General features: G+C 39.8%; 1 long non-coding RNA gene across 1 annotated transcript; it reads right to left on the bottom strand.

The window, feature by feature from the left end:
- Nucleotides 1-14,438: 14,438 nt before the first annotated feature.
- Nucleotides 14,439-15,663, bottom strand: LOC121368296. The gene is made up of 2 exons (XR_005957501.1): nucleotides 15,383-15,663; nucleotides 14,439-15,155 (listed from the first exon to the last, which is right to left on the bottom strand). It is a non-coding gene; the product is annotated as an uncharacterized LOC121368296 (long non-coding RNA).
- Nucleotides 15,664-17,497: the final 1,834 nt, after the last annotated feature.

The following is a 17,497-nucleotide window of genomic DNA, read 5'->3' as shown; positions in this document are numbered from 1 at the left end:
ATCCCTGGCATGGCTGCCTGCTGGTTATCCGCAGCACCATGTCCCCTTTTTGGACTCCGTGGTGGGTGGGGCCATGGTTGATGAAATGTATACACCTAATTATGGGTAAAAATAAATCGATACCTTCAGATGGGACCCTGAAAAGGGTCCACACCGAGGTTTCGGATTCTTCATTATCTGATGAAGAATCCATGAGCGTTCATCAGACCAATGTTAAGAAGTCTAAGGTGATTTCTTCTAGCAACTGGCCGAGGTTTCTTATCATCAGTTCGTCTGATGATGGGGCCTTGAAAAATTATCACCTTTTGCTATTCAGAAGGGTCTCCTCGGCTTAGCTGGGGAACCAAAAACTGTAGAGTGTTTGACAGAGAAACATTCTAAATGTTTTCTTAAGTCGACCATGCTCTGCAATATACAAATGACTGTGTCGCCACATGCATCTCTTAATTCATCTAAGGGAGTCATCCGATGTCGTGATGATGAAATTTTGCAAACTTTATCATCACAATATGTTACTGAAGTCAAGAGGATAAAGGTTCGAAGGAACAATGACTTGGTTCCTACGAATACATTTATCTTGTCATTTAGTACATCCACTCTTCCACAATCGATCAAGGCTGGATACCACAATGTCCCTGTTGAGCCCTTTGTTCCGAATCCCCTTCGCTGTTTCAAGTGCCAGAAATATGGTCATGGCCAGATTGCCTGCCGAGGTAAACTTACATGTGCTCAGTTTGACCACGACAAGCAAAACATGTCAACATGACCTGTGTATAAACTGCAAGGGAGATCACTTCGCTTACTCGCGAGAGTGTCCGAGGTGGAAAATGGAAAAGAGAGTTCAACAGGTTAAAGTTGAGAAACGTTTAACCTTTGCTGATGCCAGAAAACTGGTGGAGATTGCACAACCTGCCACAGCAGCGAAATCATATGCTGCTGCAGTGAAGGTTTCCACCAGAAGTATATCTGTCAATACTGATTTGACATGGCCATACAATGAGGTTACGTTTAAAAAGCTCTCTGATATAGAGAAAACACTTAAGCAAGCTGTGAAGGCTGTTCCGCAGCAGAATGAAGCAGCAGAATGAAGCGACCCAGAAAAAGAAAAATGTTTCTGTTTCAGCTTCTACCACTGTGACCCAGGTATCTTTGGATTCTCAGAATCCACCAGGCAAGCCGAGTGCTGGGTCACCGGTCCCCAGTCTCCCAGGGAAAGATACCAAGAAACAAACTCAGGATTTTTGTTCGGGACGACTTAAAAAATCAGAGAAAAAGTTGATTCCAACAAACAATCTTTATGATGTTTTGGCTGATATAGATGATCATATGGATGTTTCCATTGATCATCATCTACAACCTCAGAAATCACACAAGCCAAAGAGAACTCCCGTACTTCCCCCTGATGACTAATTCAGTCATACAGTGGAACTGTCGTGGGCTTAGGCCCAATTTTGATGAATTAAGTCTTTTAATTCAAAAACATAATCCTATTTCAGTGTGTCTTCAAGAAACTTTCTTGAAGGACACTGATCATATTACCATGAGAGGATTTAACCTCTATCATAAGTTTCAAGAAACTGAAAGTAGGGCATCTGGGGGTGTTTCCATTCTTGTTAATGAAAACATTCCTCAGAGTATAGTAACATTAAATACTAATTTACAAGCTGTGGCTGTCAAAGTCACGGCTCATAAAACTGTTACCCTATGTTCAGTTTACTTGCCACCTCATAATCATTTTAATTTTAATCCTAGGGATCTTCAAGGTCTTCTTGACCAGCTCCCTACTCCCTTCATTGTTATGGGAGATTTTAATGGTCACCACACTTTGTGGGGATGCGCCCCTGCGTGTGCTGTAACCTGACCGTGGTGCAGGGGTGTAACATTCTTTGAGAATGGCCAATACAGCACAAAATTGAAGTTGTGAGTAAAATTCAGTGTCCGTATAATTCTGTGATATTTGTGTTTTTGTACAGTTCTTTACACTGTTTTTGTTTAAGTCTTGAATTTTTATATTGATGTTGATCATCACTTTATTTATTTGCATTACCATAGTTTGACACCCAATAGCCGATGTATTTTTCGTGCTGGGGTGTCGTTAAACATTCATTCATTCATTCTGCCCTGGGTAGGTGGTACATACCCCATTGGGCGAGTAACCTTCCTGGCATTGTAACAGCTCATCCTGGCGGCATTCAAAGTCGTAAAAGATCAACTTGGTATGGGCATCGTTGATTTGTTTGGGAGGCTGATAGCACAGATGGCCTTGATCCACATAGCTGTTACAGTGTGGAGTTTAGGATCCCTGTCACTTCTATTAAGCATTTTTTTGGCAAATGGAATGAATGAATGACTGTTTGTTTAACGACACCCCAGCACAGCATTTCCAAAAACTCTTACACTTGGAGGGGATGGGACATCCCTTTTTGTCTTGCTTCTGTTCCTTATGACGCCGGAAACGATCCATGGATCGACAAGTCACGTGACAGTGGATGCACGTCATCTGCACTTCGGTTTTGGCTGTGGCACACGATGCAGGTTAATGGGCAGGAATGATGAGTCTTGTTATTGTATGGTTTTAAGCAATGTTGGCAAAAATACGAAGCCGAGAAACCTGTGATCTTCACCCCTGCGCGTGGAAGTAACCTCACCGTGGTTCCAGGGGTACAGAAACAGTTTGGGCTTTGAGACGCCCAATCAGCACAAATCGTAAGTTTGTATTAAAATTTCGGTGCACGTAAAATTCTGTGATATTTGCATTTCAATTTTTGCACGTTCTTTACAGGTTTTTCATTTAAACTTGAATTTTTATATTGGTGGTTGATCTCACTGCCAACTCGCACAATTACAGAGCCAGACACCCCTGCGCGTGCTGTATTTTCACCGTGGTGGGGGTCGTTAAACATTCTCTTTGAGAATCTGTGATACAGCACAAATGGCGTGGAGAGTGGGGTCATCGGTGTTCCGTAAAGTACTGAAACATTTGGGCCCTTGCACAGTTCTTTACGCCCACTTTTTGTAAAAACCTGTATTTTTATTTCTGTTGATCATCACAATTTATTTGGCATCTGAAGACTTTCGAAGGCAATAGCCGATGTCATTTTTCGTGCATGGGGTGTTGGTAAACACTCCTGCCAACTCGCACAACTTCAGAGCCAGTGTCTTCTGCTTCTGTTTTGGTTGAATATAAAATGATTGGGGACAATTTTTATGTTGTAGCATCAAGTCGATCAGTGGCGTCTTGGAGTATGGGCCGCCCACGAGCTCTTGTCAGTCTTTGCTTGACATGCAGTTTACTTTTGCCCAGGCAACACTGATCATCACTTTTCTAACAAGAGAATGCAGAGTCCTTCTGAGCAAGTGAATCTTTGGATCTTCAGCTTGTAAATTCAGCAGAACCTCATCAAATACATGAACAGTATAGTTCAAAAAAATAACAAAGAGATTGTTTGTTGCGATCTGATAAATCTGAATATATTATCAACTTTTTGTCTGCATATGTTTGTTAAGTCGCAGCAGATTGTTGACTTGTTTTCTCAGACTTGGAGTTGTCAACTTTCTTTGATTTGTTAGCAGAACTTTGGCTAGACTTCTTGGCTTTACTTGTTATAAGATCGTTTTTAGTTTTTAAATAAATCTTCAATGGCTCCCAGTTATAGAGCAGCCGTTCCAGGCATCTTCCAATGCTAAGCCAACGAGTACACACATGCTTAAGCATTCTTTTCTGTTCAATGTTAAAGACATCCTGCGTACCTTTGAGTTGCAATTTGCGTTTTCCACTTTTGTTGAAGTAATAATAAATATCAACGAGCACCTCATCAATAGCTGGAAGAGCCTTTGCCGCTTTCTTTGCACCAATATGGACAAGGTGTAAGGTATAACCAGAAAGATATACATGCGGCTGTTTGTCTTTCACGAATGCAAATACACCATTTTTATGTCCAGTCATAACACTTGCATTGTCACATCCCAAGGAGAGGCAGTTTTCCCATGGAATATTTCGCTGCTTCAATTCCTTATCCATGAGAATAAATTTATTTTGACCTGTAGAAGCTTCTGAACAAAAGTTCAGAATTGACTAATCCTGAAACTTCATCTAATGTCCTCACAGCAAGTGGGTATTGCTGACTAGTCTCATCATTACTTCCATCCGTTGATATGGACAAAGGTCCGGTTCTCATTCGACCAGCAAGTGTTGTTTGAGTCATTTTAGCTGGTTCATTAATCAAAGCTGTAGCCTTGTTCCTGCCACACTTCATGCCTGGAAACAAAGAATACTCTATTTTTACAAGGGTATCAAAACATTGCTTTACAAATTCAGCTATATAGAACTTGGAAGGTAAAATTCAAGCACTTTTTGTTTCACAATGACTTTTTTATTTACCACATCTAACTACACACATATAATCATCTACGACAACTTCTACATAGATTGTATTATAAATATGCATGTATATATTTATCATAATTTCAAAAGCTATGTTCGGATTGCTTTTCACTTTGAGATAAAAATATTGGTACCGTTTAATAAATGATTTCTACGCGGTTCGTCTCCTGGACATCCAACAGCCTCTGCTACACCACCCCACCCCCTACATTTTTCTTCAATCACCCAATCCTATCTTTTCCCATATGGACACATATTTATTTACACATGCACACTTATCGAAACACACACTACAACAAACACAAAGGCAACATGCACACGTTGTCATACATTTCCCATCACATGTACCAGCTGTTTGCAGTTCTATGGCATCCATTCCTTTAACAGACACCGCTCGCAGAACTTCCATTCGTGCACACTTTTCGCCCGCTATCACACCCTTACACACTGCAATCATACTTTAGGACGTATATCTTTCATCCATGCTACGGCCATAAGCATAGCAAATTGCATATGCTTGATGGCCGTCCCTCCCTGCCCTCCCAACCTCTTGCCAGTAGCTTAAAATGGATTTTGGGACCCCCAATGAATAACAACTGTTACATCTGGAATTTGTATCCCCATCCCAAAGGCTATTGTAGAAAATAAAACCCTTAATGTACTGTCCCTGTTTTTTAAATTATCTAAAAAAAATTCAGATGTTACATTATCTATGGATTTATGAAACATGTTCACAAGGCTATGTTGAATTCCTCTACAAACAAGCAAGTCTTTTATGTGGTTGTACAGCATGACAGTACTGCTCACAGTCCTAACAATGAAACAAACAGATTCAGTCAAATACTAGTTCACACGTTATGTGTGTCTTTGTGAGTGGCCAAACATACTATATTTGGCCTTAGGTAGTCTCTATTATCACAGACTTAGACCTTTTTGTAAAATTACTGAAGACAGAAAACTTACTGCAGCGGATTCCAGGACGTGAATTTCAATTCTTTCCTTCTTTCACACTTTCCCTCGACGCAGTACAACCTGACAGACTTAACAAAAAATCAATGACCTTTCCAGACGACTTGACAAAATAAAATGATGTACACAATAAAATGTTAACTAGTCTAGTAGCTAAAAAAAGCCATCTGTATGCACTTTTGGAAACAAGTATGCAATTTTATACACACATATAATATTATGTCATTAGAATGATTAATTACAGCTATGGAATGAATGAATGAATGAATGTTTAACGACACCCCAACACGAACAATACATCGGCTATTGGGTGTCAAACTATGGTAAAAGCGAAACAAATTCGATAATCAACTTCAATATAAAAATTCAACAGTTAAATTAAAACACAGTGTAAAGAACTGTGCAAAAATACAAATATCACAGATGAATCAAATTAAAATTTACAATAAAAGTCAGTATCTCGAAGAAATTGTAATAAAAGTTCTGGATGGAATCGAAAGGATTCCATCGCATTTCTCTGACCAAATATATCTTTTCGAATTTCTTTCAAAAACTGACACTCCACCAAAATGTGACGCACAGTCAGAGTACACTGACGGTGTTCACACTGAGGTGGAGGATCTTTCTTTAAGATAAATGAATGGGTCAAGTGAGTATGACCAATGCGGGCACGACACAAGACTATTTCATCCTTCATGCACTGTCTATAGGAGGACTGCCACTCTCCCAAGACTGGCTTGATAGTATGAAGCTTGTTCGTAACCTCACCGTCCCAATCACGTTGCCAAATCGAAAAGATAAATTGGTTGATGTTAGGTTTAAAATCAGTATAAGGCACACCAACCCTGGCATGAGGAAAATCAAAAGCAGACTTGGCAGCTGAATCTGCCTTTTCATTACCCCTGATGCCAACATGGCTGGGTACCCAACAAAATACAATGTCTTTATTGGCAATAGATAAAAAGACACTTTCGTATCACCATCCCAATTAAGGGATGGTCCAGCTTCATATTACGTAAAGCTTGGAGACACGAAAGTGAGTCTGTAAAAATAATAAATTTGGATGCTATTGAATCTTTGATTTCTTCTAAGGCTTTAATGACTGCCCAAACTTCAGCACTAAAGACTGATGCTGAGTCAGGCAGTCGCATGGAAAGTATTGTGTCTGATGGAAAAACTGTAGCACAAGCCACACAGATGTGTTGGTAAAGATTTAATCTTGGCAGGATACTGCAGAGAAAGCTTTGCACGTCTAGCACCCAAACAAGGTTCGTGTGCATCAACGTACAAGCTCTCTACAGGTGATGTTCTAAACGCACCAAGACAAAGCCTAAGTCCCTGATTGTGTATAGGATCTAGCATCTGCAAGTAAGACTTGCGTGCCGACCCATACACAATGCATCCATACACAATGCATCCATAATCAAGTTTAGACCTCACAAGAGATCTATACAGACGGAGCATAACCTTGCGGTCTGCTCCCCATTCCGTATTACCAATAACTTTTAAAATATTGAGAGCTTTTAAGCCCTTCTTTTTAACACCCCTGCGCGTGCTGTAACCTCACCGTGGTGCAACATTCTCTTTGAGAATGGCCAATACAGCACACATTGAAGTTTAGAGTAAAAGTCAGTATCTCTCTGTGATATTTGTATTTTGCACAGTTCTTTACACTGTTTTTATTTATATCTTGAATTTTTCTGTTGATGTTGATCATCATCTTATTTGTTTCCATTACCATAGTTTGACACCCAATAGCCGATGTATTTTTCGTGCTGGGGTGTCGTTAAACATTCATTCATTCATTCATTCATTCATTCTTTTTAACATATTTAAGATGGGGCACAAAAGATAGCTTCCTGTCAAATATAACCCCCAGAAATTTAGTCTCCTCCACAACTGGAATTGGATTTTTGTCCAAAAACAACTGTGGATCTAAGTGAAGACCTCTTTTCTGGCAGATATGCATACAAACCGTTTTTGCCTTTGAGAACCTAAAGCCATTGTCAGTTGCCCATTGATGAAGTTTATTCAAACAAAGCTGCAACTTACGTTCAATGATACTCATATTGGACGATCTATAGCAAATCTGAAAATCATCGACATATAACGAGCAATCGACATCAGGTGTTAAACACTGGGTGATGCTATTAATTTTCACAGAAAATAGAGTTACAGACAGGATACTACCTTGAGGCACACCCATCTCCTGTGGGTGAATGTCAGACAAAGTCGACCCCACCCGGACTTTAAAAGATCTATCTCTTAAAAACTGAGATATAAAAACTGGAAGTCGACCTCTTAGGCCCATGCCATGGAGGTCGTTTAAAATCCCATACTTCCACGTGGTATCGTAAGCTTTCTCCAAATCAAAAAACACTGAAACCAAGTGCTGATTATGGATGAAAGCTTCCCTACAAAACGTTTCAAATCTAACAAGGTGATCAACCGTGCTACGTCTAGATCTGAACCCACATTGCACGTTAGTGAGCAATTTGTGAGATTCAAGATACCAGACAAGTCTACGATTGATCATTCGTTCCATGGTTTTACAAATGCAACTTGTCAAAACGATAGGGCGATAACTAGTGGGATTGGTTGGATCCTTACCAGGCTTGGGAATAGGAATGATAATAGCTTTCCTCCAATCAGAAGGAAAGTCACCAGAAATCCAGATGTTATTAAAAACATTCAAAAGAGCCATCAAAGATGATTCAGGTAAATGCTTTCATAACTGATAATGAATTTCATCTGGACCTACTGAAGTATCATGGGCTCTACGAAGAGCATCCTGCAATTCCTCCAGAGAGAAACGCCTGTTGTACACTTCAGCATTTTCAGATGAAAAATTAATGGACTGCTTTTCAGCTTTAGTTCTGACAGATGTAAAAGCAGCTGTACTGAAAGCAGAAGATGAGTTATGAGAAAAGTTGTCTGCCAATGCATTGGCGATGTCACGATGAGACGTGACATCCGTATCATTGACAGACAAATGATGCACTGTATTACTGGATTCTTTACCTTTGATTTTACGGATCCTATTCCAGACAGATTTTACTGATGTTTGTGAATTCAACTTGGAGACAAAAGTTCTCCAAGATGTTTTCTTACTCTGTCTAATCTCTCTGCGAGCCTTAGCCCTAGCAATACGAAATGCATCCAGGTTGTCTGCTGTAGGTTCTCGTTTGAACCGCTCAAGCAACCTGTTTCGCTCTTTGAATGCATCTTTGCACGTATCATTAAACCATGGTTTACTGAAACGCTTTGGCACTGCCGAAGTCTTAGGAATAGTTTCATCTGCAATGTCCTTCAAGATGGAAGTGAACAAAGACATGGGATCATCAGCATCAGTAATGGCAAATTGTTGCAGGCGAGTGCTGCACAGATGCTGAAACTGGCCCCAATTTGCCCTCGCCAACTTCCACCTTTGAACCCTTTCAAGTGATGGTGGTCCATCATTCTCCAAAATAATGGGAAAGTGGTCACTACCACAAAGGTCTGAACCAACTTTCCAGGAGAAATCAACAAAAAGTGATGGACTACAAAGAGTTAAATCTATGGAAGTGAAAGATCCACTTGCAGAATGAAAATATGTACGACTTTTATCATTAAATAAAAGTAAGTCGTTTTTGAGAATTAAGTCTTCCAATTGTTTACCTCTAATATTGATATCCTCGCATCCCCACAAAGTGTGGTGACCATTAAAATCTCCCATAATAATAAAGGGAGTAGGGAGCTGATCAAGAAGATGTTGAAGATCCCTAGGATTAAAATTAAAATGATTACGAGGTGGCAAGTAAACTGAGCACAGAGTAACAGTTTTATGAGCAGTGACTTTGACAGCCACAGCTTGTAAATTGGTATTTAATGTTACTGAACTCTGAGGAATGTTTTCATTAACAAGAATGGAAACACCCCCAGATGCTCTATTTTCAGTTTCTTGAAATTTATGATAGAGGTTAAATCCTCTCATGGTAATATAATCAGTGTCCTTCAAGAACGTTTCCTGAAGACACACTGAAATAGGATTATGTTTTTGAATTAAAAGACTTAATTCATCAAAATTGGGCCTAAGCCCACGGCAGTTCCACTGAATGACTGAATTAGTCATCAGGGGGAAGTACAGGAGTTCATTTTAACTTTTCCTTTGGATGTGGTTTGGATTTTGGTGAAGGTATACTGGTTTGAGTATAATCATCCATATCCATAGCATCCACATCCAGAGGATCAAATGGATTGTTTACTGGGACTGAGCGTTGCTCAATCTTTTTTAAGCGCCCAGAAGAGCGGTCCTTATTAAGAGATTTTGTGTCTTTTACTGGCTGAATTTTGCTAGGACCTGGATTCCCAGCATTGATAACTCTTGGCGGGTTCTTTGAACCCAAAGACACCTGGGTTGTTTGAGTTATTTGTTGTTGATGAGAAGCTTTTGTTGCTTGACGTTGAGCCTTTTCAATGTCAGAAACCTTCTTAAATTTTTCTTCACAATTTGGCCATGTCAGATCTGTCTGGACTGAAACATTGTTTGTAGAGACTTTTACGGCAGAGGCATAGGATTTACCTACTGCTATAGGAGTCAGTTTCTCTACAACTTGTCTGGCCTCAGTAAAAGACAGATGCTTGTCCACTTTTATCTGCTGAACTTGCTTTTCAAATTTACACCTTGGGCACTCTCGCGAGTACGCAAAGTGTTTTCCCTTACAATTGGTACATATCGTGTCATTCTGACATGCCTTGCTGTCATGGTCAAATTGACCACAACGGGCACAGGTCAGCCTGCCACGACGTGCATTTTGTCCGTGTCCAAACTTCTGACATTTGAAACACCGCAAGGGGTTTGGAATGTACGGCATAACAGATATATTCAAATAACCCGCCTTAACTGATGAAGGGAGCAAAGGGTCATTAAATGTAAGAATCAAAGTATTTGTCGAAACAAGTTCATTATTTCGACGAACCTTTATTCTCTTGACGGAAACGAGACCTTGTGAGGAGAGATTTTCACAAATCTCATCCTCAGGTACTCCCTCCAGGTCCTTTGATCGTATGACTCCCTTAGACGAGTTAAGTGAAGTGTGTGGTGTGACATGTATTGGAATGTTACACAAAACTGTAGATTTTAGAAGGTTTCTGGAATGACTTTGAGTAGCACATTCTACTAATAAAGACCCATTCTGCATCTTCTTAACATTTTTGGGCTCTCCAGCCAAGCCTTCCAGCCCCTTTTGTATGGCAAATGGAGACAGTCTGCGCAAGGCCTCATCATCAGACGATCCAATGACTAGGAACCTTGGCCATGTCTGCAATACATTTACCTTTGTTTTTTTAATATGAATAGACTTGGGCTCTTCGTCTGATGACGAAGAGTCCGAAACCTCGGTGTGCACCCTTTTCAGGGTGCCATCAACATTTTTGGATTTGTTTTTACCCATATTAAGGTCATAGCAATTCATCAACCATGCCCCCACCCACCACGGAGTCCAACAAGGGAACATGGTGCTGCGGATAACCAGCAGACACCCATGCCAGGGATACATGATTGATATACTTGGGCAATAAACAAACAATAAATCACCCAATTGACCCTAGCCACCGCCCCCAAGAGCAACAAATACAAATGATATATACACAATGTTTGTTCTTGACAAAATTAATGAAACAAAGGTTGTTTGCTCTGGAGCTTGGCATGACCAGCCGATTGATCAGGTCGGGCCTCCCTGACCACCCGTCTGGCTGAACTCCAGGCCAAAGTGATGTGTTGCCAGAAAACATATCCGTAGATATGTTCCCAACTCAACCACCAGGATCCCTTCATCCAGCATTACGAGATGCACCTCACGGCCAACAAGGTGCCCCAAAAGGGGAGTTGTACTGTATTAGCCATTCTCATAGAGAATGTTACACCCCTGCACCACGATGAGGTTACAGTACTTGCAGGGGTACAGCTATGGAACCACTTCGACAGGTCCCCAGGGGCGAAGGGTAGTAAAGTGTGGATTACTAGTTGGGTCTCATATGTGTGTAAAATTTCACTAGCCTATATAGACAGATAGGGTGGTTGGTTGGTTAAATCTATTTTCAATTACCCCTGTGTGTGCATTAACCTCACCGTGGTGCAGGGGTGAACATTCTTTTTATAGAATGGCCAATAAATGCACAACTCCTCGTATGAGGCACCTTGTTGGCCGTGAGGTGCATCCCGTAATGCTGGATGATGGGATCCTGGTGGTTGAGTTGGGGACATATCTGCGGGTATGTTTTCTGGCAACACACCACTTTGGCCTGGAGTTAGCCAACGGGTGGTCGGGTAGACTGATCAATCGGCTGGTCATATCAAGCTCTAGAGCAAACAACCTTTGTTTTGTTCATTTTGTCAATAACAAACATTGTTCATATATCATTTGTATTTGTTGCTCATGGGGCGGTGGCTAGGGTCAATCGGGTGATAATAATATTCTTGCCTGAGTATATCAACCATCTATCCCTGGCATGAGTGTCTGCTGGTTATCCGCAGCTTCATGTCCCCTTGTTGGACTCCGTGGTGGGTGGGGGGCATGGTTGATGAACTTTTCTGACTTAAAAAATATGAGTGAACATAGCTCCCAAACTTCAGATGGGACCCTAAAAAGGGTCCACACCGAGGTTGCGGATTCCTCATCATCTGATGAGGAATCTAAGACTTATTGTTTCTTCAAAGAAGTCCAAAGTAATAACTTCTGAATACTGGCCAAGGTTTCTGGTCATCAGTTCTTCTGTTGATGGAGCCTTGAGCAAACTGTCACCGTTTGCTGTTCAGAAGGGGTTTATCGGCTTGGCTGGCGAGCCTAAGTCTGTTAAAAAGATGAAAAATGGATCATTGCTGGTAGAATGTTCGACTTGGACACACTATCGATGTCTTCTTAAGTCGACCCCTGCGTGTGCTGTAACCTCACCGTGGTGCAGGGGTGTAACATTCTCTTTGAGAATGGCCAATACAGCACAGATTGAAGTTTGGGGTAAAATTCAATGTCCGTAGAATTCTGTGATATTTGTATTTGTATTTTTGCACAGCTCTTTACACTGTTTTTGTTTGGACCTTGAGTTTTTATATTGATGTTGATCATCATTTTGTTTATTTGCGTTACCATAGTTTGACACCCAGTGGCCGATGTATTTTTCGTGCTGGGGTGTCGTTAAACATTCATTCATTCATTCGTGCTGGGGTGTCGTTAAACATTCATTCATTCATTCCAAATCTTTCGACCGAATGACTCACTTAGAAGAGTTCAGGGAGCAATGTGGCAATACCTGAATTGGTACATTACACTAGACTGTCGACTTAAGAATGAATGAATGAATGAATGTTTAACGACACCCCAGCACGAAAAATACATCGGCTATTGGGTGTCAAACTATGGTAAATGTAAACCCAATGTGATGATCAACATCAATATAAAAAATCAACAGTTAAAATAAAAACACAGTGTAAAGGACTGTGTAAAAATACAAATATCACAGATAAATATAATTAAAATTTAGAATAAAATTCAGTATCACGTAAAAATTGTAACACAAATTCTTGATGGAATCGAAATGATTCCATCACATTTCTTTGTCCAAATATATCTTTTCAAGTTTCTTTCAGATGGGTACACTCACCAAAATGTGGAGTACACTGACAGTGCTCACACTGAGGTGGAGAATCTTTCTTTAAGATAAATGAATGGGTCAAATATGTATGACCGATGCGGACACGACACAGGACTATTTCATCCTTCCTGCCAATTTGTTGATATTATTTTTAAAATCAGTATAAGGTACACCAACCCTGGCATGAGGCAAATCCAAAGCAGACTTGGCAGCTGAATCTGCCTTTTCATTACCCCTCATGCCAACATGGCTGGGCACCCAACAAAATACAACATCGTTTTTGGCAATAGATAAAGAGAATGAATGAATGAATGAATGTTTAACGACACCCCAGCACGAAAAATACATTGGCTATTGGGTGTCAAACTATGGTAATGCAAATAAATAAAGTGATGATCAACATCAATATAAAAATTCAAGGTTTAAACAAAAACAGTGTAAAGAACTGTACAAAAACACAAATATCACAGAATTTTACGGACACTGAATTTTACTCAAAACTTCAATTTTGTGCTGTATTGGCCATTCTCAAGGTTACAGCACACGCAGGGGTTCTCAGCCAGGAAAACAGAAAGTTTCATCTAAAAAAGATCGCTCTTCGGGGCGGTTGAAAAAAATTGAAATGCGACCTGTTCCAGTTAGCAATTCTTTTGATGCTTTGCTTGTTGATATGACTGACGAGATGGATGTTTCATCTCAACGTCATTCACGATCAAAGGAAAAAAGTAACGCTAACTCCCGTACTAACGCACGCCCACCCTAATCATGACAGATATGCACTTTTTTGTAGTTTTGCTAGGTTATATTTTAGTCTCAGATTGCAGGATATTGTATCTGCGGTACTTTCATTTCAAATTTTTTCTGATTTCGACAACACATCTGCGTCCCCCCACCCCCCCCTTACTGAACATTCTGGATCCGCCCCTTGCTGTTGCCACATAGGCTAATCTTGTACGATAGGCAGCAAAGTATATTTTATATACGCTTCCCACAGACAGGTTAACACAAACCATGGCCTTTGTTGAACCAGTTATGGAACACTGGTCGGTGCAAGTGGGTTACACCTAGCCATTGAGCCTTGCGGAGCACTCGCTCAGGGTTTGGCGTCGGTATCTGGATTAAAAGTACCATGCCTTGACTAGGATACGAACCCAGTACCTATAGTATGGAGACCAATGGCTTAACCACTGCGCCACCGAGACCGGTCGGATATAGGTGACAGGCAGTCACTAATATACTCGCAGGCAGGCTAGGCAGGCATTTTCGTTATACTTATTGATATTTGATTAATGCATATGGGGTGGGATGGTGTAGCAGAGGCTGTTGGGTGTAACCCATGTATTTTTCAAAAATTAAGTTTCAGTTACATTTTGATTTATACATGTTAATATTAAATTTGTTTTGCATTATTGTCACGGGTCGGTATCCCAAAAGAAACAAGATGACAACTCAGGAATCATTCATACACATTTATTTACATAACACTTCCCTCCCAACCAATACATATTGCACTTTCACGCATGTAACACATATCACATGTAAATTAAACTATGAATCACTATTAAATAGAGTAAAAATCTTTTAACCACAAAATAATACTAAAATGTCTGTCTTCCACTATTCATCACATTTCACAATTCATCATCATAAGTCACCCTCATCATCACCCTTGTCATGATCATTCACCATTCCCCATTATCATTATCATTCACTAGAATCATCACACCTCATAATGATCATTCACTGATCACCGTTGTCGTTTACTATTAAAACCCCTGTCGTTCACCAGAATCACTAACCCCCTCGTCACGGTCATTCACTGATCATCTCCGTTCACCAGAATCATTGGTACCCTCATCACGATCCTTCACTGATCATCTCCTCCATTCACCATTATTACCACCATCATTTTTGTCAGGATCATTCACAGATCATCTTCTCAGTTCACCATTATTACCACCATAATTCACCAGAATCATCCACACTCTTTGTCAGGGTCACTCAGATCACCTTCGCCGTTCGTCAAAATCATTGACCCCGTCGTCACGATCATTCACTGATCATCTTCTCTGTTCACCATTATCACCACCGCCATTCACCAGACTCGCTCTTCGCCAACTCCCAGAATACATCATCTACGTTCGTCATCACCAGGACCCAATACACAAATACACTGAAATACAATATACCCTAATCAAAACCATGTAATATTTATATTACCATATCAAATGTTAGACAATTTTCTCTTAATATAATGTCCGCACTTCACAAGTGTCTTAAATATTACATAAATCAGATTTACTTAAGACTTTTGTTTTGCAATGACGTTACATACAACTACTAACACATATACACAATAGTATACCACAGTTATACAACAAACAAACAACATCTACTTACGGTTGTCATCAACCCAGAGTTATACAGAATAAAATATTTCACAATATCTTAACACACAGTTTCTCTCTCAAGAACGTTATGTGACTGCCCACAACTCATTACATCTCCCAACTATATCCCCACTATGCATGCTTCACTCACAACCAAAAGTGTTCACCAATGTAAGCCCAAGCCCAAGTTCTTTACAAACACCTCTGCTAGTGATTACAGTATAAAAATATAGTTTGCCTTAGCAAGCTATGACACACAGTTCAACAATATATTCTCAATTACCCAAGTATTTACAATACATGTTCTAAAATATAATATGGTTCTTATTTTAGTACCCTTGACTTGTGACAGTGTCTATATGCATTTATAGCAGAGGGGGGAGGAGATGTAGGGGGTGGTGTGGTGTAGCAGAGGCTGTTGGGTGTAACCCATGTATTTTTCAAAAACTAAGTTTCAGTTGCATTTTGATACATGTATTATACATGTTAATTTTTATTTTGGCATTATTGGTGTTTATATGCATTTATAGCAATGGGTGGGGGGAGATATAGGGGTGGGGAGGTGTAGGGTGTAACCCATGTATTTTTAAAAACTAAGTTTCAGTTACATTTTGATACATGTATTATACGTTAATATTTTTATTTGTATTATTGGTGTCTGATAATATCTATTTCTTTGTCCCATGAAAAACTAATTTTTAGCTTTGTTCATATTTATACGCGCGCGCGCACACACAGTATAATATATAAAAATGTAATAAAAATGTGTGCTTTTAATTGTATATATTTTCACTATGTGATAGTCCAACTACTAATAAATGACTATATATATTTATTTTTTCCAGTTATTTATATAAATTTATTTAATGTTTAGTATTAATGCAAAGTGACTCATATAAGATGCAAGTCAAAACATACAATTTCACTACAAAAATGGACCCCCAATAAAGGTGGAATGTACACAATAATAACAATCTTTAGAACAGACTATAGGATGATATTCAGCCATTTAAAAAAAAAATGGAGTCACTTTGAACGTCAGAAGAATTAAAAGCTAGGAAATTTACTAATCTTGACATTGTCAGGTATGTAAAAAACGATCATGTTGGAGGAACATATATTTGCCGACAACAGGTGTTTGGATTTTGACGAACGTTCGATATTGGTGTCAGAATCCGTCCTGTAAAATTTGCAGTGCTGATTTATTTACTCGCCGTCGAGATTCAAACGACGCCAGTAGAAGATTTGAACTCAATCGAGATTAGATCTGCTGAAGCCAATGGTAGGTTCAAGTCTGCAATTATCTCGCACTGTGACGGAACATGCTCTTATTTCTTTTCGCCTGTGGCGATATTAATTGTTTTAGAGGGCCGTGTGCAGTCTCAATATGCACTTAAGCCCAGGTGGGCACTTTGTTACGTAATACCTCTGCGCGACGGTGGTCGTGCTGTTTTCAATACACACCCAGACTAGATGCGGAGGCCATGTGGCCAGTAGTTACGTAATACCTCCGCGAGTGCGGTTTTTACGACCGTGATTTTGGCGACTAGGCGTCAACAAGTCTGGCCATCTAAGAGAAAATTCCCGTCTTGGTCGCTATGGAAATATCACTTGTAGGTATTCGGTGCCGCGATGTGCCCCCAGGCGATATTCGGATTTTTTTTTATAAATAGCTAGGGTTTTAGAGATATCAGGGAGAAACATATTGGAAGGCTACCAGGGAACGCGTCCGTTTGGACTTGGTAATTATATATTTCTGCTCTGTTGTATAACCTTGATGTGACTGATGTGACTTTAAATATTTTAATACTGTATTATACCAATATTATTTAGACGGTATTTCCGGTAATCTGACGAAGTAAACTGTAGGATTCATTGTTCTAATATTATTAAAGCTTAGCCAGTCATCCTAGAGGACCTAATAAACTAGGTTATTGTCTTTATAGTAATATGCACCAGTATTAATTCTGTATTACAAGTTTACTGAATGAGTAGTTAAGGGTTAATTAAAAATTAACCAGTTAGGAATAGAGTTGTAATTCCTTTATTAATTAAGTTCCCCTGGAAGCGTTTCTCAATTATCACACGTGTGGGTGTTGTGTCACGGTTAAGTGATTAGAATATT

The sequence above is a fragment of the Gigantopelta aegis genome, chromosome 1 (genome assembly GCF_016097555.1).
Source record: "Gigantopelta aegis isolate Gae_Host chromosome 1, Gae_host_genome, whole genome shotgun sequence".
Lineage (NCBI taxonomy): Eukaryota > Metazoa > Mollusca > Gastropoda > Neomphalida > Peltospiridae > Gigantopelta > Gigantopelta aegis.
The sequence above is the reverse complement of the archived record's forward strand: the minus strand, read 5'-3'. Positions and strand labels throughout refer to the sequence as shown.